Source organism: Amblyraja radiata, chromosome 17 (genome assembly GCF_010909765.2).
Source record: "Amblyraja radiata isolate CabotCenter1 chromosome 17, sAmbRad1.1.pri, whole genome shotgun sequence".
In the NCBI taxonomy this organism is placed as follows: domain Eukaryota; kingdom Metazoa; phylum Chordata; class Chondrichthyes; order Rajiformes; family Rajidae; genus Amblyraja; species Amblyraja radiata.
The window spans coordinates 39,913,797-39,940,741 of record NC_045972.1 but is presented as its reverse complement, the minus strand read 5'-3'; the positions used below and the strand labels follow the sequence as shown (position 1 = coordinate 39,940,741).

At 41.6% G+C, this 26,945-nt stretch overlaps 1 protein-coding gene across 1 annotated transcript in view; it reads left to right on the top strand.

Annotated features, from left to right (window-relative positions):
- The first annotated feature begins 2,639 nt into the window (after positions 1 to 2,639).
- Positions 2,640 to 26,945, top strand: part of ripor1 (RHO family interacting cell polarization regulator 1) — a 281,458-nt gene continuing 257,152 nt past the window's right edge. Inside the window, exon 1 of the mRNA XM_033036276.1 lies at positions 2,640 to 2,825. The gene's annotated coding sequence lies outside the window, so the exon portion shown is untranslated. The remainder of the gene's footprint in view (positions 2,826 to 26,945) is intronic.

Genomic DNA, 26,945 nt, shown 5'->3' with positions numbered 1-26,945 from the left:
ACCGATCCTATCCATCTACCTGTCAAATGTTTTTTAAACATTGTGATAGTACCTGCCTCAACTACCTCCTCTGGCAGCTTGTTTCACGTACCCACTTCCCTATGTATGAAAAAAGTCGCCCCTCATGTTCCTATTAAATCTTTCCTTCCTCACCTTAAACCTATGTTGTCGGGTCTGAGATTCCCCTACTCTGGGTAAGTCTCTGTACATTTACCCCATCCCACTCATTATCTTATACACCTCTGTAAGATCGCCCTAATCCTCCCACGCTCCAAGGATTAAAGTCAGAGCTTGCTAAACCTCCTCTGAAAGCTCAGGCCCACGAGTCCTGGCAACATCATCATAAATCTTCTCTGCACCCTTTCCAGTACTTTGAATACAGTACTGGGGTCAAGGAAAGAGCGTTCACATCGCGGCCCTGTTTCCACCAATCTTTCCACCACCAAGAAGCGCAAGACAGACACCATTGCATGCAGATGCCGAGAAGTGTGTTCAGCTCTGGCTGAACAACTTTTAATCTTGTGTGTGCACTCGATAAGAAGAACACAGTACTGAAGAGTCTCGACCTGAAATATCACCCATTCCTTCTCTCCAGAGATCCTGCCTGTCCCGCTGAGTTACTTCAGCTTTTTGTGTCTCTACATTCGAAATGTGGTCACATCAATGTCTTGTACAACTATAACAACCTCCCAATTTCCATACTCAATACTTTGACTATTGAAGGCCAATGTGCCGAAAGCCTTCTTGACCATTGCATCTACCTGTGAACCAACTTTCAATGAACTATGTACAGTACCTGCAGTTCCAGCTCCCTTTGCTCGACAACACTCCCCAGAGTACTGCCATTAACTAGGGTCCTGCCCTAGTTAGACTTCCCAAAATGGAACACCTCATACCTTTTTGTATTAAACTCCTTCAACCATTCCTCAGCCCACTTGCTCAACTGATCAAGAGCCTGATACAATTTTTGATGACCATCTTTGCTATCTACAATACCACTCACTTTAGTGTGATCTAAACTTCATATTTTTACAGATCAAATGTTCGTTTTGTTGCACATTTTTGGGAAGAGGAAGATTGGCATCACTATCCACCAGGGTCGTGACAGTGACTAAACAAACAGAATGTTAATTCCGTAGTTCTGGCTAACATTAAAAGAAGAGGAAACATTCATTTCCTTTCTGTCTTAAGAATGTCCTAGGATATTTGGATCTGAGGGGCACAGAAAGAAAAATATATCTAATCTTGATGTAGAATAGTCAGTATTGTATTGGTGCCAGTAAAATAGTCATTAATGCTACTCTGGTAATAACTAAGATGTGATACTTCTTGTGTTAATGAAAAGTTATTTACATGATAATCGTGAATTGGCAACTTTTATGAAAATGATTTGAAAAAGCTGTAATTTGTCCAGGAGAATTTGCATCTGAAGAAGAAGGCAATGGAAATTGCCTTCTGTAAACAGTTAACAAATTGTGCTGACTAATTGATTTTCAGACTGGAGGTACTATTGTTCACCAGAGATTGATGCTGGTATGACAACTTTGGTAATTTTAATGTGTTAAGTATAGGTGTAAACAAAATGGTTTCAAAATATGCAAATGACACTAAATGTGGATGTAAAATGAGCAGTGAGATGTTTAGGATTAATTTCAAGAGAAAATAGATAGGCCAAATATATGAACTAGCATGTGGCAGATGAAATGTAATGCAAGAAAGGAATAAGTCTGTATGCCCAGAAAGCAGATAATACATCCAGAGACTCGGACAAGGCAAAGGAATTGTTATGAAAGCCCACTTTGAAATCAAAAGATAATATTGCATTTGAAGGCAGCAGAGGTTAATACCATAATCCTGCACTTGCTCAGTAATGTCAATTGAAATCACAAACCTGCCTTCCAGACAGGGTGAGAGGTATATTTTAGGCAGAAGCAATGTGGAGGGTAATAATAACAAAAGAAACAAATGTACAATAATGCAAGAACAGTGTGTCCTGGGTGAAGATGGCAGGCCGAATTTAGAAAAATATTACAGAAGCAACATGATCATAAATGGAGCATCAAGTACACAGTCTAAGATGTAATTAACCTTTTTTTAAAACATTGTTTTTACCATGAAGGTATTGCAATCAATTTAATCGTACCACTTTGGGAAGAATGTGAAAATCTCAAGGTTTACAGGAATGATTCCAAGGATGAGTGACTTTGTGGAATTTTCTCCTTTAGACCAGAAATATTAAGATAAGATAACATAGTTATTTAAGGTAACGAGGGGATTAAGACAGAATAGAGAGGAAGATAGACACAAAAAGCTGGAGTAACTCAGCAGGACAGGCAGCATCTCTGGAGAGAAGGGAAGGGTGACGTTTCAGGTTGAGAACCTTCAGACCTATGATCTTTGCTTCAGACTAGTTAGGGAGAATGTGTTCTCTGGGGTGAAACGGGTGGCAAGATTGACAAAAGAAGTGAAGGCAACATGAGAAAACTATATTTACTGCATTTGTTTAATATGACTTTAAAAGGGGCTGGTGAGGGGGGGGGGGCGTCAGCGGGATGAGGGGGACGTCAGGGGGGTGAGGGGATGGCAGGGGGGGATGAAGGGGCGGGTGAAGCTGAGAGCGGTGGGCGTGTCGCTGGTGCCGAGGATCCCGAGACTCTCACAAACTATCGGAGCCCTCATTCATCTGGACCGCCGACTGCCAGCAAATCTGGTCTTCATTTTCGTGTCTGAGAATCGGACTCTGCTGAAGACTTTGGTTTCATTTCTCATCATAAAGTTAACTCGAAGACGCTGACGTCCCCATTAACTCACTGTGGCAGTGGAAGGTAAGGCCGTTGCTCATCTACGAGAAAACAGTGTCACGTCGAACTTAACTAGTAAACGCCGATTAAAAGTTATCACAAGTTCTGACTTTAATACTGTACTGATGATGTTGTCACTGCGTTTTCATTCACCCCGTGCCTACAATGTGACTGGGGATAACTGCAGTTTGTGTGTGCATGTTCTAGAGAGCACTAGACTAGTTCATTTATTTTAGTTTAGTAACATTTGAGACGAAGTCTGGAGCCTCTTAAATATATCAGATCCAATTTGCCCAATTATTTCTAAAGTTTCATTCCTTGGAGGAAATGTCTCCGGAGTTTGTTCGAAGTCGTATTCAATGCTGCCAAACATTATGTCTTGTTTTAAGTTATGGATACAAACTCTGTTTAGGTATTCCCCTGCGAGGCAAAATCGTTCACATATTTGTATAGATTTCAATTCCGTGTAACTTCATTTGCAGTTTTCTACCGTACATATTTTGTTGAAGTAAATGTAAACATTCGTTGGGTCTTTTCTGAGCCTTTATTTTTTGCTATTTGTGATTAAAAGGGTGGTATGCATTGAGCTGAAGAATTTGGTTGCTGTGGAGACTGGTCTTTCCACTGGTTTTATTATCAGCAAATGCCTCTTTGTTGAACATGTTATTTTACCCAGTTGGTTTCGGAACTGCCAATAATATCTGACATTCTACAGAATTTCCTAAAACAAAATATTTGCTTTCAGCAATACTTGTTGAATCAGTCTAAGACATCCCACAGATTTTTCGCCTGAATGCTACTTCTATCTCTACTAAAGGACAAATTGCCATTTCCAAACTGTTTCCTTTGCAGTAGCTTTTATTTACCTTTTCACCTGACCACATGAGTATGCCCTTTCAGTAGCTAGGTTAATCCCCAATCCTCAGGGAGAGTCTGTTACATAGAAACATAGAAAATCGGTGCAGGAGTAGGCCATTCGGCCCTTCGAGCCAACACCACCATTCATATGATCATGGCTGATCATCCAAAATCAGTACCCCGTTCCAGCTTTTTACCCATATCCCTTGATTCCCTTAACCCTAAGAGGTAAATCTAAATCACTCTTGAACACATCCAGTGGATTGGCCTCCATTGCCTTCTGTGGCAGAGAATTCCACAGATTCACAACTTTTTGGGTGAAAATGTTTTTCCTCATCTCAGTCAAATTCCCTGGTTCTAGACTCCCCCAACATCGGGAACATTTTTCCTTCATCTAGCCTGTCCAATCTCTTAAGAATTTTATATGTTTCTATAAGATCTCTCATCCTTCTATATTCCAGCGAATACAAGCCCAGTCGACCCATTCTTTCATCATATGTCAGTCCCGCGACCCCGGGAATTAACCTGGTGAATCTACGCTGCACTCCCTCAATCATCAAGGTGTGTGTCTATATCACCTTGGCTTTGCACCGTATGAATTTCACTCATACAGCGCTCCCCCCACTTGCCCTGTCCCCCACCTGCATAACGGGCTGGTGAAGGAAGCGATGTGTGTGTGTGTGTTCCACTATGACAGTCGCCGTTCCAGTTGCCGTTTTTTCAGGCGACTGTCAGCAACTTGACAGTGGGACGGGCCCATTAATGGGTGTACAAGCACACCCAGGTCTCATTGGACCTCTCCTTCTCCTAATCTGACACCATTCAAATAATAATCTGCCTTCCTGTTCTTGACACCAAAGTGGATAACCTCACATTATACTGCATCTGCCATGCTTCTGCCCACTCGCCCAACCTATCCAAGTCGCCCTGCAGCCTCATAGCATCCTCCTCGCAGCTCACATTGCCACCCAACTTTGTATCATCCGCAAATTTAGAGATGTTACATTTAATTCCCTTGCCTAAATTGTTAATATATATTGCAAACAACTGGGGTCCCAACACCGAGCCTTGCGGCACCCCACTAGTCACTGCCTGCCATTCTGAAAAGGAGCTGTTAATTCCTACTCTTTGCTTCCTGTCTGCCAACCAGTTCTCTATCCATGTCAATACCCTACCCCCAATGCGATGTGCTCTAATTTTGCACACTAATCTCTTGTGTGGGACCTTGTCAAAGGCTTTCTGAAAGGCCAGATGCACCACATCCACTGGCTCGCCCTTATCCATTCTACTTGTTACATCCTCAAAAAATTCCAAAAGATTAGTCAAGCATGATTTCTCCTTCATAAATCCATGCTGCCTTTGACCGATCCCGTCACTGTTTTCCACAGAATAGACAGCTTGTTAAGAAAGCCTGTGTGAAGACTCTTTCAACATTAGCAGTCACCAAGGATCGGACTCGTCTGCCCATCATGGACAGTGTATTTCCTTTTCAAATTTGTTCAGACCTGCTCTGCATCCTCCAGCAGCATCTTCCTAAGCTAAATGTTCTTCTCCTATAGGTGAACCTATTAGTGAGTGTATGGTGATGTGCTTGGAGGATATGTCCTTGGTGATTCAGTCATGGATGTACACCATGTAAGATGTGAGTGATGCTATTGTGGCAAGTTGCTGAAAGACATGAAGATGGAGTGAACCATTCAGCAGTGATTTGTACAAGAGTGAATGGAAGTATTTTGAGCAATCTACAGGTGGGTTCAAAGGTCTGACACAGGATAAGAACACCTGCTTTCTTACCTTGGTAACTCTGACAACGTTGGTAAACTTCCAGACCATCGCAGCCATGCCTTGCCAACTAAATATCTGGCACCGAACTGCTTGGTAACATCGTATTGCCAACAGATGTTTCCTGAAGGTATATTTCCATCATATACGAGCAATGGCTCCCTTTTCCCCTTCAACACCTGGAGCATGTTCTGCTCTGTGATGTCCGAATCTGTGCTCTCAGTCTGGATTACTTTCAGTCACTTTCTGAAATACCTGTTACCTTATTACCTATTCCCATAAGCAGTTGTAGGCCTGCCTACCTGCCAACCTCCTGTAATTACGGTAGGGAGCAGTGTATAGTATGGACAGGCCAGGTTGTGCAACCAACTTAATGAGTCCGTCACGCGATTGACATGGCTTTGGGAGGTGTACAACAACGGACACCCTCCTGCATGCCCAGTTTTGTAAGCAATTAAATACTCTGGTAGAGGTGCCTGGTGTACAGGGTTCAGCACCAATATTTGTCACTTGATGAGTCCCATAATGTATTGAAGAACATGCACTAACCTTTACAATTGATTCTTGCATGAGTATTATGGAAGTATGCAGGATCAGCAATACATGGCTATCTAGAATAAACCGTGTTGTTGAATTGCGTTTCTGGTCTTGGCAGTGTTTCTGTAGCAATTCACTGAGTAAAACCAGGTGTTTCCTTTAGGAAGGAAATGGGGGAAGAATCTGAAGAATAACTATCATGGAAAGTTGCTGTGGATAGTCAGTAGCAAATAGAAACACTGCCAAGACTAGAAACGCAATTCAACAACACGGCTTATTCTAGATAGCCATGTATTGCTGATCCTGCATACTTCCATAATACTCACGCAAGAATCAATTGTAAAGGTTAGTGCATGTTCTTTAATATCTCCGATTCTATGCACCATGGACATTTCCATTATATCTCGTGTTTGACAGAATTACAAATTGATTTATAATATTATTTTTGACATGCACTGCATTAAATATTTACCCCACACGATTAAGTACTTACCCCACAAGAGGCCATTCAAATCCCTTTTCATTGTACAAAACTACCCTTTATCAAAGGATGATTAGGGTTTGCTGAAATCTTTCTCTGTTATCATGTGTATCATTGCTTTGTAATGGACACAAAATTGATATTTAGATTGTGTGAGGATCAGACAATGTCATGTGGTTTAATAAATGACGCTATCAGACAGAGTCGTACAGCATGGAAGCAGGCCCTTTGGCCTAACTCGCTAATGCCAGCCAACATGCACCATCTAAGCTGGTCCCCTTTGTCCACATATGGCCTATTTCCAACTAAACCTTTCCTATCCATGTGTATGTTTGAATGTATTTTAAATGTTGTTATTGTACCTTCCTCGACTACTCTCTTTGGCAGCTGGTTCCATGTACCCATCACCCTCTGTGTGGAAAAAGTTGCCCCTTTGGGTCCTATTAAATCTTTTCACTTTTAAACCTATACCGTCTAGTTCTTGATTCCCACACCCTTGGAAAAAGATTATGTGCACTCACCCTATCTATTCACCTATTTATTCCCCTCACGATTTCTTCTCCCCTCATAATCATATCCTGATTACAATTATACTTCTGTTTATTCTCTATTAATGTTAACTATAAAAATAATTTTACAGTGTTGCAACTAAATGATTGCAGATGACAAGTAGCTCTGTCCTGAGCATGGCATTGGCCTGGCCAAAATGTGTTCTTTTGTGACCCTACAAATAGCAGTTATTATTTTGAAGTACTTCAAGTTCAAGTTACATTTATTGTCACATACACCAATTGGTGCAGTGAAATCTGAGTTACAATACAAGATACAAGAGAGTTTATTGTCATGTGTCCCGGATAGGACAATGAAATTCTTGCTTTGCATCAGCACAACAGAATATAGAAGGCATGAATACAGCCACACAAATAAAATAAAATGAACAAAACACTATAGAATTTAACATGAACATCCCCCACAGCAGAATCAACGTTTCCCACTGTGAGGTAAGGCAATAATGTTCAGTCATCTTCCTCTTGTTCACCCGTGGTCGGGGCCTTTGAGCCCTCCACAGTCGCCGCAACGGCGGCCTGATGTTCAGGCTCTCTCGCCAGGATGATTGGAGCACCGACATTAGAACGGAAGAACACTCTCAGCGGCTTGGAGTTCCGAATCGGCCACTTCTTACCGGAGACCGCGGCTTCGTAGTCCACAGGCTGAGCTGGGCGGAGCTCCAACACTGGTGATCCCCAGCAAAGGATCCCAGGACTCCGCGATGTTAAAGTGAGCGCCGTCCGCGGCTGAAAGCTCCGCAGACCACAGCTTCACGGTGTTAAAGTCGGCAGGCCCAACACCCAGAGTTCCAACACGGCGATCCCCAGTAAGGCATCACCCGCTCAGCAATGGAATACAGTGCTGGGCCGCTGCTGAAGCTCTGGCCGGTCTCCGGTAGGTCAGATGGGGCTCGGTGAAAAGATGCACCCTCGACCAGGAAGTGACTGGGAAACGGTTTCCCCTCTTCCCCCCACCTCCCCCACATAAAAAAGACCAAAAGATCTCCAAAAACATACTTTTGACAGACTAAAAATAACAAAAAGGGTGAAAGGACGGACAGCTGCTGGCGAGGCTGCCACACTCGATGGCGCCACCACTCAATCAAAATGCAATCACAATTCTAGGTTATTGAGGCCATTCTATTTTTATTGTTGTTAATGAGCATTCAATTGGTTGAAATTTTTTATTGAGCTTTTTTAAAATAGCATTTGCCTGTTTCTCTTAATTTAGACTTACAGCTTGATGTATTTATGACATTGAGATTGCCTTAGCTTAAGGTGATACAGAGGCAAAGCGATTATCGCTGCTGCCTTTCAGATCTAGAGCCGAGTTCAATTCTAACCTCGGTTGCGGACCTTGTGGAGTTTGCATGTTCCCTTTCTGACCACAAAGGTTTCCTCCGGATGCTCTGATTTTCTCCCTTATCCCAGAGATATGCTGGTTGGTTAAATGGCTACAGTAAATTACCCCTCAATATCGATTTGTGGTGAAAGATTCAAAGGGGGTGGGCATTAAAGTGTATGAGTGAGAGAATAAGTTGCTGGTGTAAATAAAGAATAAGGAGAGGGGGAATGGGTCTAATGTGTTTGCTTCCCTGGCAGCCACCTTAGACTAGATGCAAGAAAATTGCCTCCTAATGTGTTGTTTAAGGGACACTACAAGATGTGTTTGCAGTTAAGATATTTTAAACATATGTTATACAGAAAATCAATTTCAGATTGGTTTGATTTGTACTCTTGAGCTCCAATTATCTTGATTTTCGGTTATCATTGAGTTGGCTGTGGTTGGAATAAGAAATCTCTTCTTTGGCTTAAACGGAGAGAAGCAATGATAACGCATTCAGTACTCGAGGACTCAACTTTTACCTTTCTTACATATATTATGCCTCTAGGTACCAAATACTGAATTGGACTTGCTTCTGTCCTTGTACAATTTCAGACACACTTGACATTAATAAAACTCTTAAGGTTGATGAAATTGCAATGCTTTCTGGCACCTGTCACTTTGAGAATTATCAGTCTACAAAGTGTTGGACATGTGCTAATGTTTCCAACAGTCTGGACTTTCAAACCCTAAAATACTTAATGCTTTTTGATTTCCAGACATTATGGCGCGGCGCTGCCTTAGCAGCTGCGGCTCGCCTGCAGTCCGTCTGTTTTTTTTCTTTTTTGTGTTGTTCTTTTGTCCTGTTTTAGTTCATTTTTGGTTTATTGTGTATGTGTGTGGGTGGGGGGGAGTAAACATGGTTTTGTTCTCTTATTTCGGGGGGATGCGACTTCTCTTGTCGTAGCCCCCGTCTCCGTCTCCGCCTGCGCCGAGGCCTAATAGTAGAGCTGGCGGCCTCGGAGCTGGGGCAGCGGCGACCCGCCCTCGGAGCGGGCAGCGGCTGCGGCGACCCGACCCCGGAGGACTGGCCGCGGCGACCCGAACTCGGAGCGGGCAGCGGCAGTGGCGACCCGACCCCGGAGCGGGCAGCGGCAGCAGCGATCCGACCTCGGAGGACCGGCCGCGGGCCCGGTGGACGACATTGTCGGGAGCTCGCAGGTTGGTGACCTGTTCTCCGGAGCTCCCGCGACAACAGCTGTGTCTTCTGGACTGGAGGGCCGCAGCTTCGGCGGCTTCGACCACCCCGGGCCGCGGAGCTGAACCGGCCCGTTCGCGGAGCTTGGATTCAGCCGCGGGACTGACATTACTTACCATCGCCCGGCGGGGTCACAACATCCGAAGCCTGGATCGCCTCGGCGCAGAGGGAGAATAAGAAGGGAAGAGACATAGACTTAAGACTTTTGCCTTCCATCACAGTGAGGAGTATTCACCTCACTGTGGTGGATGTTAATTTGTGTTTTTTGTGTGTGTTTTTGCCATTTTTTACTATATGTAGGACTGCAAGGCAACAAAATTTCGTTCAGACCGCAAGGTCTGAATGACAATAAAGGCTACTTTACTTTTTACAAAACACACTATAAAGATGCAAGTTCCTTTCCAAGAAACATCTTGGGCAATGCTGTCTATTGTAATCTCATCAAGGAAAAGACCCGAAGCTGTCTATTTGATTTATGGATGAATAGATTACATTCTTTTACATCTGAGGACATCCAGTTTTTATCTTTATTTTCCGTTCTCAGAAGAAAAATTAGAATTTACAGTGTTGAAGTGAAGATTTCATATTTTAAGTAACAATGCATTAGAAATAATCTTGGCAATCAACTTCTGCAGTTTCACCATAATTATTAAAAACTATTCAAATTCACTTATACCTAAAGTTATTGCTCTGATATTTACGTTTCCAAGTTTAACGGTTGAGAAGACCACAGCAATATTGAACAAAACATGTTCTATCATCGTAACCTGTTGTATTTTTTATCAGCTTTTATGCTACTTGAGCCATTTTGTACCTGGCAATGGGACAGTTGGACCATGACCCTCTTATCCTTCTCAATGATGCACTGTGTTTGGACAGTGGGGACTCTACTGAAACAAACTGGTACATCTCCAATAATGCGTGGTTGTTCTCTCTTCGTACTTCTTTCTCCCTTTGGGAATGCTTGGACTACCCATACCAATAAACCCAATGACCTGGACAGAAACTGGTGAACCCAAACAATTAAAAGTGGTTGTTAACAGTAAGCAATCCACCAAGCTGAACATATTCACTTCTGATCAGATATGTTTACTTCATTCTCTTTTCTGCTTTTAAGTTTTCCAGCAGTGAGTATTTCTGGCAGTGTGTTGGCAGTGTTGTGCAACTTCTCCACAATGTTTATTGCTTGGCATCATTCAAGAGTGTCCATCTGCAGGATCTTCCAGCAAGGAAGCTGATTCCTGCCCTGTTTTTATAATGACTAACTTCCTTCCTATCAAACTAACTTTTGAAAAATATAATTTTGAGGTTATGTTTAAGTGGAAATGTTACTGCGTGTAGTGAAAAATAACAATTGAATGTTTTAATAAGTCACCTGAAAACTCAGATTACTTTTTTCATAAAGGAACAGTCTGTGCAGTAATGTTTCAGTGACAATTTAGACTGTCATGCAATCATGAGACTTGATTTCAAGCAATAATTTTCGTTTGATGGTAAACTTTCTGCCACGGTATTGTGGAGTAAAACGTTAGCCGGAAGAAGAATCACTCTGAGTTCCTTTTGTAAACTGCCGTGTGTTGAATAATTATGCATTGTACATTTAATCATCTTATTGACAAGAGTTATGCTCTATGTCTAAAGGGACCAACTTTTAGAAAGAGCATGAATTTCAAACTACTTTTTTTTCACTTTATTAAGTAATTGATGTGAATGTAACTAGCAAAGCAGGTATTTGATTATCCACCCTAATTGCCCCCAGTATGTAGTCATTTGCTATTTTATAGGATAGTTAAATGGCACTCATATTGATGGTTAGTTATGGAGTTACGTAAAGGCCAACTGGGTCAGAAGGGCAGTTTTCTCAAAGAAATTAGTGAGGCAGATGGATTTCATCTGCTGGTTCAGGAGCCAGCAGAAGCTATTTTTGAATCTGGAGGAAACAATTCTCAGGCTCCTGCACTTTCTTCCTGATGATTGCAGCAAGGAGGGCATGGCCAGTGTGGTGTGCGTCTTTAATGATGGTGGGAGGTCAATACCTGTGATGGACCAGGCAATGTCCCTGACTTTCTTCTGTCTCTTGGGCGTTGGAATTACCGAGCCAGGCCATGATAAAGCCAGTCAGTGTGCTTTCCACTGTACAGACACCAAAGCAGACGTCTAACGTTCCACTATAAAGCTAGGCAAAGTTATTCAATTTCCAGCATGAGTCTGTGGGAAATCTAGCTGGGTCTTATCCACAAACCTTTCAGAACTGCAAAAATCTGCAGTGGGCTATTGAGATTGTTGGTCTGTGTGGTGTGGCGGGGGTCGTAAAGACCATATGCAGGATGAGGGTTCCCTGGCCAGCAGAAGCCCAGACTCAGAGAAGCACTCCAATCCCACAATGACAAATATCGTTTATTAATCCTTAGGAATCCTACTTGTGTTATGACAGCTTTCACTAAACCATTGTGGTTTAAATAGTAGCAGGTGGATATATATTAATGAGTTATACCATTATTAAAAAATGATGTGGGACAGAAAAGGAGCAAATTACTCCATACACTTGGTCAGGTATATGGATAACAAAGGTTTAGGAGGAATATGGGCCAAACGCAGGCAAATGAGACTAGCTTAGATAGGGCATCTTGGACGGCATGAATGAGATGGGCCGAAAGCGATGTTTCCGTGAGCATGACTATGACTCAATGTAGATCCATCTCTCTGCCTAACTGGTATCCTCAAGTAAGAGAAATTACTTCTTCTGCCATGTCTACCATCCTATGAGAGGTTAAAAGAATATTGGTTAAATGGATATCTGATGCTGGCTTCATAGCCTTGCTCCCACAAAGCACCCACTTTCACAAGCACCAAGGTAATGCAAAAGAGAGCTCTGCTTTACAAGCCCCAGTGGATACTGTGTAGGAAGGAACTGCAGATGCTGTTTAAATTGAAGATAGACACAAAAAGCTGGAGTAACTCAGTGGGACTGACCTGAAACATCACCCATTCCTTCTCTCCAGAGTTGCTGTCTGTCCTGCTGAGTTACTCCAGCTTTTTGTGTCTATCCCCAGTGGATACTGGCAGGTGTGAAAATCCCGCTGTTAATGTGACATCCCTTGTGGCACTGGGCTACACCATACCTATTACCAAGTCATGTTCATTGCTTGGACCAAGAATGACGGTGATCTGAGTTTTAAAGGAGCAACATTCTTGTGGTCCACTGCTTCTGGCCCAGTGTGTGGGAAAATAGAGGAGCAACAGGATAATCTGGTCACTGGAGCCAGACGTGTTTTTCTTCCAGAGAAACAATGCTTCATTATACCGAAACATTTTCATGAAGACAAAGCAAACTCTTCAACATTGATTACCGTTAAGAGGGCAGATTGCATTTTGATAAGTAACCTTTAAACAACCCATTTGGCACCCAATGTCATGGAGTTACATAGCATAAAAACAGGCCCTTCAGCCCACTGTGTTTATACCGACCATGGTGCCTGTCTATACTACTCTTACTAGTCTGCATTAATTCCATATCCGCTCATTTCAAGTACCTGTCCAGGTGGCTCTTAAACAATGTTACTATTCCTGTCTCCACCATCTGGCCGCTCATTCCAGATAGCAACTATCTTGTGTGAAATATTTATCATTGAGATCCCCTTTAAACCACTTTCCTCTTGTCTCGCCCTTTAATAAAGTTATGCCCTTTAACTTTAAAATTGTATCACATCAGAAAAGCAGTTATTTATCTTTGTTTTGCATTCTTCCGACTAGGAAAAGGGGAGATGCAGCGAGACCTGGGTGTCATGGTACACCAGTCATTGAAAGTAGGCATGCAGGTGCAGCAGGCAGTGAAGAAAGCGAATGGTATGTTAGCTTTCATAGCAAAAGGATTTGAGTATAGGAGCAGGGAGGTTCTACTGCAGTTGTACAGGGTCTTGGTGAGACCACACCTGGAGTATTGCGTACAGTTTTGGTCTCCAAATCTGAGGAAGGACATTATTGCCATAGAGGGAGTGCAGAGAAGGTTCACCAGACTGATTCCTGGGATGTCAGGACTGTCTTATGAAGAAAGACTGGATAGACTTGGTTTATACTCTCTAGAATTTAGGAGATTGAGAGGGGATCTTATAGAAACTTACAAAATTCTTAAGGGGTTGGACAGGCTAGATGCAGGAAGATTGCTCCCGATGTTGGGGAAGTCCAGGACAAGGGGTCACAGCTTAAGGATAAGGGGGAAATCCTTTAAAACCGAGATGAGAAGAACTTTTTTCACACAGAGAGTGGTGAATCTCTGGAACTCTCTGCCACAGAGGGTAGTCGAGGCCAGTTCATTGGCTATATTTAAGAGGGAGTTAGATGTGGCCCTTGTGGCTAAGGGGATCAGAGGGTATGGAGAGAAGGCAGGTACGGGATACTGAGTTGGATGATCAGCCATGATCATATTGAATGGCGGTGCAGGCTCGAAGGGCCGAATGGCCTACTCCTGCACCTAATTTCTATGTTTCTATGTTTCTTCCAATAATGAAGCCATAGAATGGGTCAGAAAATGATCATTGGTGCTATTTTAATATTCATGTTAAATAATTGAAGGCCTTATATGGGTTTTTTTCCTAAGTGTAACAATCCAAACCCACCAGAATAGCTAAAATGCTGGAAAGTTTGGGGACGGTTCCTTTACTAAAAATGATTCATTTTTCATGAAACCTCAAACCCAACCCTCCGATATACATGTTGATTTTTGTTCATTGGGGTTTGGGCACAGGCTGAATTATTTGCCTGAATCCAAAGTAAACTGACAAATGAAAAATCAACTACAGGTATTAACTTTTCATCTGATGATGTTATCCATACTGGATAATTGCCAATACTAATGTACTCTCCTGCTCTTTAATAAAAGTCAGCGTGCAGGTATTAAATAAATACTCCAAAGATTTGGAATTAATGATCCAGTAAATAAAACATGACCCCTTTAACATTGTGGTTTCATATCAGTGACTCATTTTTAACATAACATGTCACAATGTCCAATAGATACGTTTACTGCATCGTGCGTTGTGTGCAGTTGTAAAACTGTAAACCCTTTGTACCAATATTGAGGAACTTTTCTATATTTTAGTGAGAAATTATGTTTCAGAAGGTACATCCTGAGGTGCTTTTAATTGTTAAAGTTTGAGTTTTTGGTTTTCTCTGTTTTCGTAGTCTAATCTTCTCACGTGGATATTTACAGAATTTTAAATTATTTTTATTTATGAAGACGTGATTGGCATATGGCCTCGAGTGTGATAGTATAATTGTTCTAAGTTTTTATCGGTTATTCTCCTCAGTTTCTGTACTAATAACTCTGCACTCACTTCTCTAGTGTTAGCAGCGTGCTAGTGGCTATGGCTGGGTGTTATTGCTCACAGCACATTGTTCTGTTGCACTGATCCGATTTCCTTCTTTTGTGTCCCTCGCAGTAAATGAAATAAAAAAGATCCAACATTTAAACTTTCATACCGCACTCCCCAACTCATTATCTATCTCCTTTTTCACTGAACCTTAGTTTTTCTCAGTGATATCTACTTGGCCTGGCATTCAACTATTATAGCTACCCATTGTGGCTATTATTCACAGGACAGTCTGTTCAATTATTGAGAGGATCATTGCCCCATTCTGAGAGAGGTAGCATAGCTTATGGGGGAATCTATAACTAGGTAAATGTTGGAGTAACACAAGGGTCAGATTGGAGGACACGGAGAGGTGACATTTCTCCACCTTTCACAGAAGAAGATTGACGAAGGTTCCCGACCCAAAACGTCGCCTATCCATGTCCTCCATAGATGCTGCCTGTGCTCCACTGGAGAAAGCAGCAGAGTTGGATTCATTGAATATGTACAACGCAGAGCTGGACAGATTTTTAGTCAAAAGTGTAGTCAAGGGTTAGTGAGGAAGTAGGGGGAAAATGGAGTTGTGGCAAATAGGGTCGGTTCTTATTGATTTGTCGACCAGGCTTATGACCCACTCTTACTCTGATTTGGGTTTTTTCTTATAATCCAACAGTCACACCTTCTGGTGTGAGTCACTGAAATCTGTAAAAGATGAACATAACCAAATTTATTTTCTCCTCCATATTCCAGGGGAGCAGACGCCAACAGAAGTGTCCTCATGTTGCAGCAGATAAGATCAATTGAATCAAATCTGGTTAAAAAACCTTTGAATTTGGGATTTCCTGATCTATGTGGCTAAGTGGTGCAGCTGGTAGGGTTGCTGCCTCACAGCACCAGAGACCTGGGTTCGGGTGCTGTGAGGCTGTGTAGAGTTTGCACATTCTCCCTGTGACCGTGTGGATTTCCCCGAGGTACCTCAGTTTCCTCCCACATCTCAACGATATATGGGTTTGTAGGTTAGCTGCCCTCCGTAAATTGCCCCTAGTACGTAGAAAGTGGATGCAAAAGTGGGATAACACAGAACTAGTTTGAATGGGAGATCGATAGTCGACATGGAACTGGTGGGCCAAAGGGCCTGTTTCCATGATGTATCTCTAAACTAAACTAATCTACCTCACCCATTTAGCCACTGAGCCACATGGAGGTTTCATGTACATACTGTTCAAATGTCTTCCCTTGTAAGTGTTGGCTTGCACAGAAGTTAATTCACCCAAGAGTAAACTCAAATTGTTCGGAATTTTCCAAAGGAAGCCTCGATTTAATTACAGAAGTGTTTTTTCATGATTTCTGGCTCATCTACACACGTTGTTTCCACAGCATTATGATAAGTGCTCGCTCATCTGGTGACATTTAAACAGCTACATGGAAAAACGTGACCCTCCGCCACTGTTCTTTAGCTTCTGGGAAATTCATTAAATGTCAACAACAACCAAATGCATGACTCTGATCTCAAGGACAATCCATTTAAATTAAGATTATGTTTTTGAGAGTGACCAAAAAGAGAGCAAATTAAAAAAATCTTCAATTATCTTGGAAAAATGTTGTCAAAGTTTGCATTGTGATGATCCTGCAAAGCATTTACACATATACCAGCCTGCCGACAGGGACATTGCAGGAGGGTGCTGAACATTGCTCTTACACATCTCGCTTTGTCTTCCCAATTGCTACCATTTTAAGTCATGGGTGTCTGGAACAACCTAGGTTCCTTACCACAAGTCAGCAGGGATCTTGTTAATATTGCAACAGATATGTGCTGTAGATCGGGCCACAGGACAATATTTCCTCTTGAATAAAGCTGTTCCCTGTAATTCTCGGTCCCCAACACAATCCTGCTGCATTTGGGACATAATCTGGCCCAGAAGGGATGCAGAAGTGCCCAAGTTTGGTTCTTACTCTGGAAAATCTGCACTAATAACAACACTCTTTGTACATAAATTAGATGCAACAACACAACAAAACAGAATTATTTGTGGTGCACTAATTGCTCAAAAGCAAATTTATTTTTCTTTTATAGCCAGGGCTGCCATTTTCAATTTGGATCCAATGCATTTGGAACTTTTCCTCTTTCTCCATTTTCACATTTTCTGCCTATCGGTCCTAGTTTAGTTTAGATTGGAGATAAAGCATGGAAACAAGTCCTTTGCCCAACTGAGTCCACACTGACCATTGATCATCCGAACACACCAGTCCTATGTTAACCTGCTATTGCATCCATTCCCTACACATTGGGAGCAATTTGTTGATGGCAATTAACCTACAAACCCACACAACTATTGGATATGGGAGGAAAATTAGACACCTGGAGGAAACCCATGTGGTCAGAACAGGCAAACTCCACACAGACAGCTAAGGTCAGGATCGAACCAGGGTCTCTGGTGCTGTAAGGCAACAGCTCTACAAGTGGTGTCATTATGCCGCCTTCTTAGGATCTAAATTAAAGCAGTCTTTTTGTTTTGTTTCATTTGTTTTGCTTCACTGATGGAATCATGGAAAATTACAGTTTATTTGGACTATTTGATTTGGGCAGCTCTCTGAGCAATCCCCCAGCAATCTTTGTCTCCTAGGCCTTTATATGCCTCTGCTTCAAATTGTTTATTTATTCTTCCCTGTGGCCAATTATTCCCTACTCTTGCAACTCTCTGATAAGCTCCCACCCCTCTTTTTAAATGAGTTCAAGTTGATGATTATGATAATTCAGGAAATGGTCCTTCCCTTTGTACGTGACCAAAATCTTGCATTAGTTTTTTTAACTTTTGGTTCCTTTGCTGCACTATCTGTAATCCCAAATAATTCTCTGGTGTATCTGCACTCTCATTTCCACTATTATATTTCAAGAAAATAATTTATTTTTCATAGTTTTGATCCGTAACCAGTATCTCACAACCTCCAGATGTGACCATGAATACCCTTTCATTTGCGATATGCTCAGAAAAATTATTTTCTCTACTTTCTTTTTTTGGCATTTGAACTTAACCCCTTCCATCTACTTTGCTTTGCCCCAAATGCTTTCAGCGGGTTTCATAATTTCCTTTTAGTAATTACCATTTCATTCTATTGCTCCATGATTCCCTATCCCATGAGGTAGTTCCCATTTTGATTTAATAATGAAGATATTTTTTTCTCCATCAAGCCACTCTTGAAGATATCCGCATATCATCTTACTTGCTAACTGTTGATATCCAATACATTTTGGTCACTATTCTATCTTCCTGCTTTCCACTTCATTGAGATTTCACCATCTATTTCAATTTTTATACTAAATCTGACTTTTCTATTTTTCTTCTGCATTCAGTTTGTATTAAATTGAGAAATGTAATTTCCTCACCCCTGCCAAAAAAGCTTTACTCTAACCTGCCATAATAAACACTATTTCTAGATTAGGAGCCAAGTTTCAAGGAATTGGGATCAATGTTCCCACAGAAGGAAGAATGGGTGTGTGAAAATGAGTTGGTTAAATTCCCCTGCTATTGAAATGTCACACCAATTAACACTGAATAAACAGTGAATGGTTGCATTTCACTCAATGAATTTCAGTTAGTATCACTGCAACATCTATATTGTTTATGGTAGAGAAACATAGATGTGATGGATTCATGGTATAAAGTTCATTAATTTAGCAAATCTGGTTTACTTTGTATTGGTGAATTTTCTGCACGATTCATGTGTGTAATGTGAAAGTTGGTGCATGTGTGCTGCAGTTTCTTATGTGTGCTGCTGTGTGCTCACCAGAAGCTACAGAGCAAATTTAACAAATTATATATAATCACATGAAATGAATCAATCCATAATTATGGAGCGGTCAATAATCTGCTTTTTTTTGCCAGAGTTGTACATATTTTATTCATTTTGGTTTTGTTGTAAATATGGGCTGTAAAATGCTCAGGCTTAGTACAACCTCCCCGCAGGAGGCTCGTTGGAAGTACAGTGAACTTCCTATTGAAGGACCACAATTTTGGATACCTGTGGTCCCTTCCTTTTCCAGAATTTAACCATCACCTATTTTTGTGTGGGCACCTGCCAAGTCATTATTAGGATGTTGCTCTCCCATTGAGCCTGCATCTTCTGGCAGGGTCAGTGGTGGAGAAGGCACTGGGCATAGTGCCAACCCCAGATCCTGGGATCATATCCCTGAGCAATTCCAGAGAGATTATTTTGGTCATCAACATAAAGTTAGTTGATGACCAACTTCCCATCTGGGATAAATAAAGTTCTATCGTATCGTACAGACCTAAAGAAGAAAGGAAATTGCAGCCAAATTAACTCAGCAATCAAATCAATTTGTTATGAAGTTCCTCGTTGGTAATATCAAGGGAAAAAATACTTTTTTAAAATTTGTTTGTAATAGCTGATAAATGATTGGTCTTTCAGGCATGCATTCCAGATTAACGTGGTATTCGTGAGTATGATACGATGTACAAAATAGCTTTAGGTTTTAGCATTAAATTTAGTTTAGAAATTCTACCTTCAAGTGATCTTATCATTAACAGCCCATTGCCTTGCAAATATGGAGATTCTGAAGTCATATGCTTTCTAGTACAAATTCTGCTGAACTAATTATAATAATAATGCAAATCAAGGAAACACTGAAATCTGGAAGATTAAAATGTAAAGGATCTCCAATGGCTTGGTAATTAGGATTCAAAACTGCCTTACCCAGTGGGAACTGGTGGAAGAGTGTTATTCTGGCTGGAGGGCAGTGACCAGTGGTGTTCTGCAGGTCTCCGTGTTGTTTGTGATGTACAGTATATGAATGACTTGGACAAAAAATGCCGAGCATGAAGAAAATGAACCATGGAGCATTGGTTATCTTGATTGAGGGATAATGTTGTCCAAGGCGCCAGGAGAACATGGCAGTATTCTCTTTGTCAATAGAATCCACCTGATTCGGTGGACAATGCCCTGGATTAATGGTACATTCAAAAGTCAATTCTCCGACAATCAACCAATCTGTCATTACTATTGTTGGTTGGCAACTAAGATCAGGTCTTTGTTTAAACCCAAGATGAAGCAATGGGTTCTAATGCAAACTTGCATATTAGCATTCCATGGCATTCATTCGAGGAAGACCAGGGAATGTATCCCAGCTGTCCTAGCTAATATTTATTCCTCCATCAAAAAGCAGATCATCTGATCACTATCATGTTAATATATTTAGAATTTTACCAAGTTAAAACAGGCTGCCACGATTCCTGTATTCTAGCAGTAACTACAGTTCACAAAGTATTTCAATGCTCTGATCATGAAAGTCTTCTACAAGAATGAAAATCTTTCATGCGAGAACATATCATGTTTACACCAAGCCAAACTCTTTGCAACCGCTTGTGTGGAGGTAATTATCAGATAATAGACACAAAGTGCTGGAGTAAAGCAAGTCAGGCAACCTCTGTAGAAAAACGATGGGTGATGTTTTGGGTCGGGATATTTCTTCAGCATCTCCAGAGATGTTGCCTGACCCGCTGAGTTACTCCTGCACTTTGTGTCTATCTTTGGTATAAACCAACATCTACGATTCCTCAGACAGGCACAAAAGGCTGGAGTAACTCAGTGGGTCAGACAGCATCTCTGGAGAAAAGGAATAGGTGACATTTTGGGTCGAGAGCCTTCTTCAAATCCTTGTTTCTACTAATTACCAGATGAGGAAGGCTGAACCGAATGGTGCAAACATGTGAAAGTAACCATGAAAATGGCTCCTAACAGATTAAAACCTTAAATTCAGTGAAACGATTACATATAAAAGAACTAATTTTTAGCGTAACGTGTATATTTTGTGACTTTCACCACTGCTTATCCATGTTTACTTTAGGAGGTGCTGAACTAACCATTAATCAAACTATAAAAAGATGAACACATATATTACTGCCAGAATCTTTGCAATGAAACCGACAAGTCTCATACAGTGCATTCGGAAAGTATTCAGACCCCTTCACTTTTTCCACATTTTGTTACGTTACAACCATATTCTAAAATGGTTTAAATTAATTTTTTATCATCAATCTGCACACAATGTCCCACAATAAAAAAGCAAAAACAAGTGTTTTTTGCAAAGTAATTAAAAAGAAATAACTGAAATATCACACAGAGTGACCATCTGATTCTTGGTTATCTCCCTGACCAGGGCCCTTGCTCAGTTTGGCTGGGCAGCCAGCTCTATAAAGAGTCCTGGGGGTTTCAAAGTTTTCCATTTAAGAGTGACGGAGACCACTGTGCTCTTTGGGAACTGATATGCTGCAGAAATTATTTTATACCCTTCCCCAGATCTGTGTCTCGACACAATCCTGTCTTGGAGGTCTACAGACAATTCCTTTGTCTTCATGGCTTGGTTTTTGCTCTGACATGCACTGTCAACTGTGGGACCTTATATAGACAGGTGTGTGCCTTTCCAAATTATGCCCAATCAATTTTATTTATCACTGGTGGACTCCAATCAAGTTGTAGAAACACCCCAAGGATAGTCAATGGAAACAGGATGAACCCAAGTCAATTTTGAGTGTCATAGCAAAGGATCTGAATACTTATGTAAATGTGATAGTTTCAGTTATTTCTTTTTAATTTGCAAACATTTCTAAACACCTGTTTTCGCTTCTTCATTCTGGGGTATTGTGTGTAGATTGATGATTTAAAAAAATGAATTTAATCCATTTTAAAATAAGGCTGTAATGTAACAAAATGTGGAAAAAGTGCAGAGGTCTGAATACTTTCTGAATGCACTGTATATAATTAGTGTGAATGTGCAATGAAATGATTTGCTTGTACAGGTACTTGATAAACATTACTTGTATGCTAGCATATAAAATCCAAGCAACTTATTTGTTTGTTGTCTTTTGTTGATTTGACTTTCCAACCAATCCCTGATTGAATTTTATAAATTCAATCATGCATTTAAAGTATCAATGGTGCTTTTTCTAGTCTATCAAGTGCCTTGATAGACTAGAAAAAAAATCTTTGGATTTCACTGCCACCCCAGTCCCTTGTTAAAATTTGAGAGAGTGAAAATCCAGGACCCTCTGGGTAAATTGTTTACTTTTCAGGATAAATGTTGACAACCCTATCTGATTAATGCTTGTGCAGTGGTTCTGAACTTAATTAAATCACCAACAACCTGTGGCTGGACTGCCCCTGCTTGCCAGGGAAATATTTAATAAACAACGAGTTCCAAGATACTTACAGTAGTTCCGTTTTATATAATACCATCAGGAAACCGGATTTGGTTCACTTGCTGATCTTAACTTTGATCAGATATTTCCAAGAAAAAAGTTGTTAAATGATAAATCATTCCAATGGGCATTTTTATTTTGCTCAATGGAGGGATATTTTGCATGTAGCCTTATGAGTCATTGACGTTAGTGTTGTAGATGATATATTTGGACCAAGGAGATGCACAGTGACAGCTGTTTTATGTGTCTGCCCATTCTCCCGTTGCACTTCCACAGCAACAAGTACAGAAATCTTCTGTCATTTTAGTAACCCAACAGGTTACCCTTGCACATTTCTAGGGTGCCACGGTGGCGCAGCGGTAGTGTTGCTACCTTACAGCGCCAGAGACCCGGGTCCTGGGTTCAATCCTGACTATGGGCGCTGTCTGTACCGAATTTGTACCTTTTCCCCGTGACATGCGTGGGTTTTCTCCGAGATCTTTGGTTTCCTCCCACACTCCAAAGACGTACATGTTTGTAGGTTATTAGGCTTGGTATAAATGTAAATTGTCCCCAGTGTGTGTAGGATAGTGTTAATGTGTGGGGGAATGTCTTAATGCGCTGGTACGCAGACTCGATCGGCTGAAGGGCCTGTCTCCGCGCTGTATCTCTAAACTAAAATAAACTGTAAAAACAGACCCATTCATGCACATGATCTATAACTGGTGCATCATCTGTTGCTACAGGACACTAGTATTGCTCTTGTCTCACCTGACCCTGATCCTCTGGTTCTTTGATACTGCATCTACTGTAGATCTGTTCTCGCTCCAAACATTTTTTTTAAAAAGCAGTAATATAAATAGGTGAAGACTGATGATAATGAATCTCTGACCTCTATGTTAGACCTTTGGCAAAGGCAACAAATTAACTTTTAACCAGCACAAAAGATGTTGTGGAGTGTGGTATTCAGGTAGTTATTGGAGGTGGAAAGAGGTGTGATTAGTTGGTGGAGGAAGGGTAACCAAGCTTTTTCTATTGTTATCATAAAAAGCGCAGCACTGCCTCTCAAATAGGTCTGAAGGTTCCTCATAACCCACGGCTGTAAATTTTGCCTGCATTGTGCATGCTTTTATTATACCATCTTATTCAGCCTTGTACTCCTTTGTTCGCTGCTCTGTCAATCAACAGTCAAAAAGTATTAACTGGGATATAGCCAATTGGGCCTGGGCATCAATCTTTCGTCACTCTGGGATTGATTTTGAACTTGCTGTCAGGACATAAAACCAATGTCGTGGTTCGGCTGCTCAATATAGAACCTGTCTGGCTTCCACTTCCATTGATGGATGATCCACTGTGGCATTTTTATTTCCAGACTCCATGTTCAGAAGCTGCCCCGCTATGCACAGGCTGGCTGTCACGGAGCGATTTAACCCGAAACCAGTGTGTCATTCACTATTACTTAAATATCAGGAATTAAAAAATATATAATTTTGGAAAACGAATTGAATTGTAATTATAGTCCACTGACAAAGGAGCATCAGCTCTCAAGCTGTTGACTGAGTATTTGACTTGGAACAGATGCACTTTAATCTCTGTTTCCATCAACCCCTTGCTTATGGAAATGACATTGGTCTGCCTAAGGGAGGAAAATAAACACTGAAACCTCTGTTTATTGCCCAGACTCAAACCATACAGGGCCTTGGTTTCTCAGTTACATTAAAACAACAGACAAATGTTTTGCCAAACCCTCCATCTCCAATAAAGGGACAATCACAGATAGTTGAATAGTGAAAAGATAAGCTTATTAAAATTCACTCTTGGTATCTGTTCAACAAAACCTTTTCACTGTACCTCGGTACATGTGGAATAAACTAAACTGAAACTGTTCATCCCTGGCTAAACCAGGATTGAATACTCTTTGTCATTAAGGTGGCAGTGAGCCCTGTCTATTAAACCTCTCCAGTATGTGATGGTGCTCCCCCAGTGCTGTCGGGAGCTCCAGGATTCCAGCGGTATAGATGGATGGTAATTTACGACCAGCTTTGGTTTCTACAGTTCCTCGCACATTATCCCCAACAGCCAAGAAGACTTTCGAAATTTGGCACGTGGGGACATACTGAGAAGGTTAGTCTGCTAAAATAGCCACTATCAGAGGAAGGTGGATCATTGGTAAGATCAACAGTATTCACCAATGCTATCAATAATGTCACTCACCACTACTTATTTGTAACCTGCTCACTGATCTCCATTTTGAGTTTCACCAGAACCACCTGGCTTCACATCTTAATACAACCATGGACATATAACTGACTTCCTGCGGTAAGGCATGAATGACTGAAAGGAGGCATCAGGGAGTCCTGGTAACTAAACGTTAGTCTTGATGGGATTCAAAGGGAAACCTCTCGAATGGCTGGAGTCATTCCTTACACTAAGGTGGTTGTGGTTGCTAGACTTCAATCAATTCAGTCTCAAAAATCATTGGAGGAGTTCCATGGAGGAGTGTCCGAGGCCCAGCAGTTCTCAGCGACTTCATCAATGATCTTTCTTTCGTCATGTGCTCAGAAGTGCGGATGTTCATCCATGGCTATGTAATATTCAATTTTGCATCTCCTCAGCAAATGAAACAGTCAGGCCCCCATGTAGCAAGACCCAGGGAAATTTAGCAAGGGCTGATGTACAAATTCCATTTGCCATACACAAGTGGCAGGCAATGACTATCTCCGCTAACACTCTGACTTCTATTCTTGATATTCAAAGGCAACACCCTCAGCAAATGCCTTATAAATAGTTGGGGAGTCACCGTTGATGAGTAGCTTATCTTGTCCACCCACACGCACACTGGCAGAGCATTGCAGTTGCATACCAAGTTGCACATTTCGACTTTACGTTCCCCACCTCTGACCTCTACCATCAAGAATGTAGCAAGCACTAGAGAACATCATCACCTTCAATATCCCCTCCACAACACCAGCCTGACTTGGAAATATATTGTGGTTTCTTCAGCATCACTGCATCAAAATGCTGGAACTTCCTCTCCAACATGCTTAATGGTACCCTCATCAGAAAGACAGCTATCGAATCTAATCTAATCTATCTATCTATCTATCTATCTATCTATCTATCTATCTATCTATCTATCTATCTAGCCATCCGACCGGCTGCCGTCCGGCTCCCTTTCTGCCTTTTGATTCGTGCCCAATACTCGCAGATGTCCAATCCGAATGGCCGATGCTCGCAGATGTCCAATCCGAATGGCCCATGCTCGCAGATGTCCAATCGGAATGGTGCCGGCTGCATTTCTTCCTTTGATTCATTGCCACGCCGAATCCAAACGCACAATCGCCGAGATCTTTTCCATTTCGGTAGAGATTTGGCTTTTCTTTCTAAGTATCTGCTCCTCATTACATTTCGTCCTCTTTAAGCACACGTTTTTTCATCAAATCCTTCTCCCCCCACCCCCCAGTATTTCAAAAAAAAAAACTGGCTTCTCACCCATAGAAGCAGCCATTTCCGTAGACATTTCACTTTCCATTCCAACTGTCCTCATTAGATTTCATTATGTTTATGTCCATATTTTCCATTAAGACCTTCTCCCCCCCCCCCCCCCACTCACTCATTTTGTCGCCTCCTGCTGGCCAGCGACCATAACGGCTGCTGGCGCCCGCATTTCAACCTCAAGAGACGCCATTTAATTCGGCCTTTCAAGAACTGCTTCAGTTCGAGGACCACGTCTCCCGTGGGGGCTACGGGTAGGGAACGGCTGGGGGGTTATTCTTTTAAAACTCTGTGTGTGTGGGTGGTTGGTGTGTGTGATGCCGCCCCAATCGCGCCTTGGCGAAACGGACCCGACTTCGACGACTTCAAGAGACGCTATTTTAAAACGGCCGGGACCCGACTTCGACGACCACGTCTCCCGTGGGGGCTACAGGTAGGGAACGGTGTTTATACACTTTTCAAACTCTGTGTGTGGGGGTCCTTGGTGTGTGTGATGCCGCCCCCCCCCCCCCCCCCCCCCCCCCCCCCCAGTGGGGGCTACGGGTAGGGAACGGCTGCGTTGGGGGAGCAGTCTAGTGGTCTAGTGGTTTATAAAAGGCAGCTCACCACCATAATGTCGATCAAAACATATGAAGTGGGAATGCTGGGAACAGGACAACCATAAGATTATCAACTGAAGGATTCATGATAATTGAACATGAAATTAAATACATTCACATTGTTTAAATAAGTAATAATTTGACAGTGGTCCAATTTGTCTTCAGTCTAGGCTGTGTGACTTGACACCAAGCATTCCTGAAATATTAATAAATATATCACAAAGAAAGAAGGAAGAAATATTTGCATTTATGTTGTGTGATTTCGAGTGTTCCCAAAGCGCTTTTCAGCTAATGAAATACTTGTTGTAAAGTGTGTCGTTTTTTTGCAATCTGACAAAAGGATGGGAGTTGGAGTGTAGTATTCTGTTAATGTGAAAGCAAAGTAAAGAGCTGCATTTTTAAAGGTATTGTGCTGACTGTTTAGTTTTGTTTTAATAGATGTAAATCAAAAGTGACATTTTATTCTGAAATAAAGTATCTTTTAACAGGCAAAAAAAAAATCCTTGATCTCAAAAGCTTAAAGATCTTGCCTTCAGGAAACTGCCTTCTAGTTATCCACTATTTCTGTTCATTTTTCTACATATTTGTGGGATTAGGGCCAAGCAAGATTGGGTATCTTTTTGCCGTCCCTTTCATATGCTTGTTTTATGGTTAAAGTCCTGCAAGACTGTTGTTGGCTAGTTATGCTCAAATTTCTATAGTCCATTTAAGGGGTTCCTTC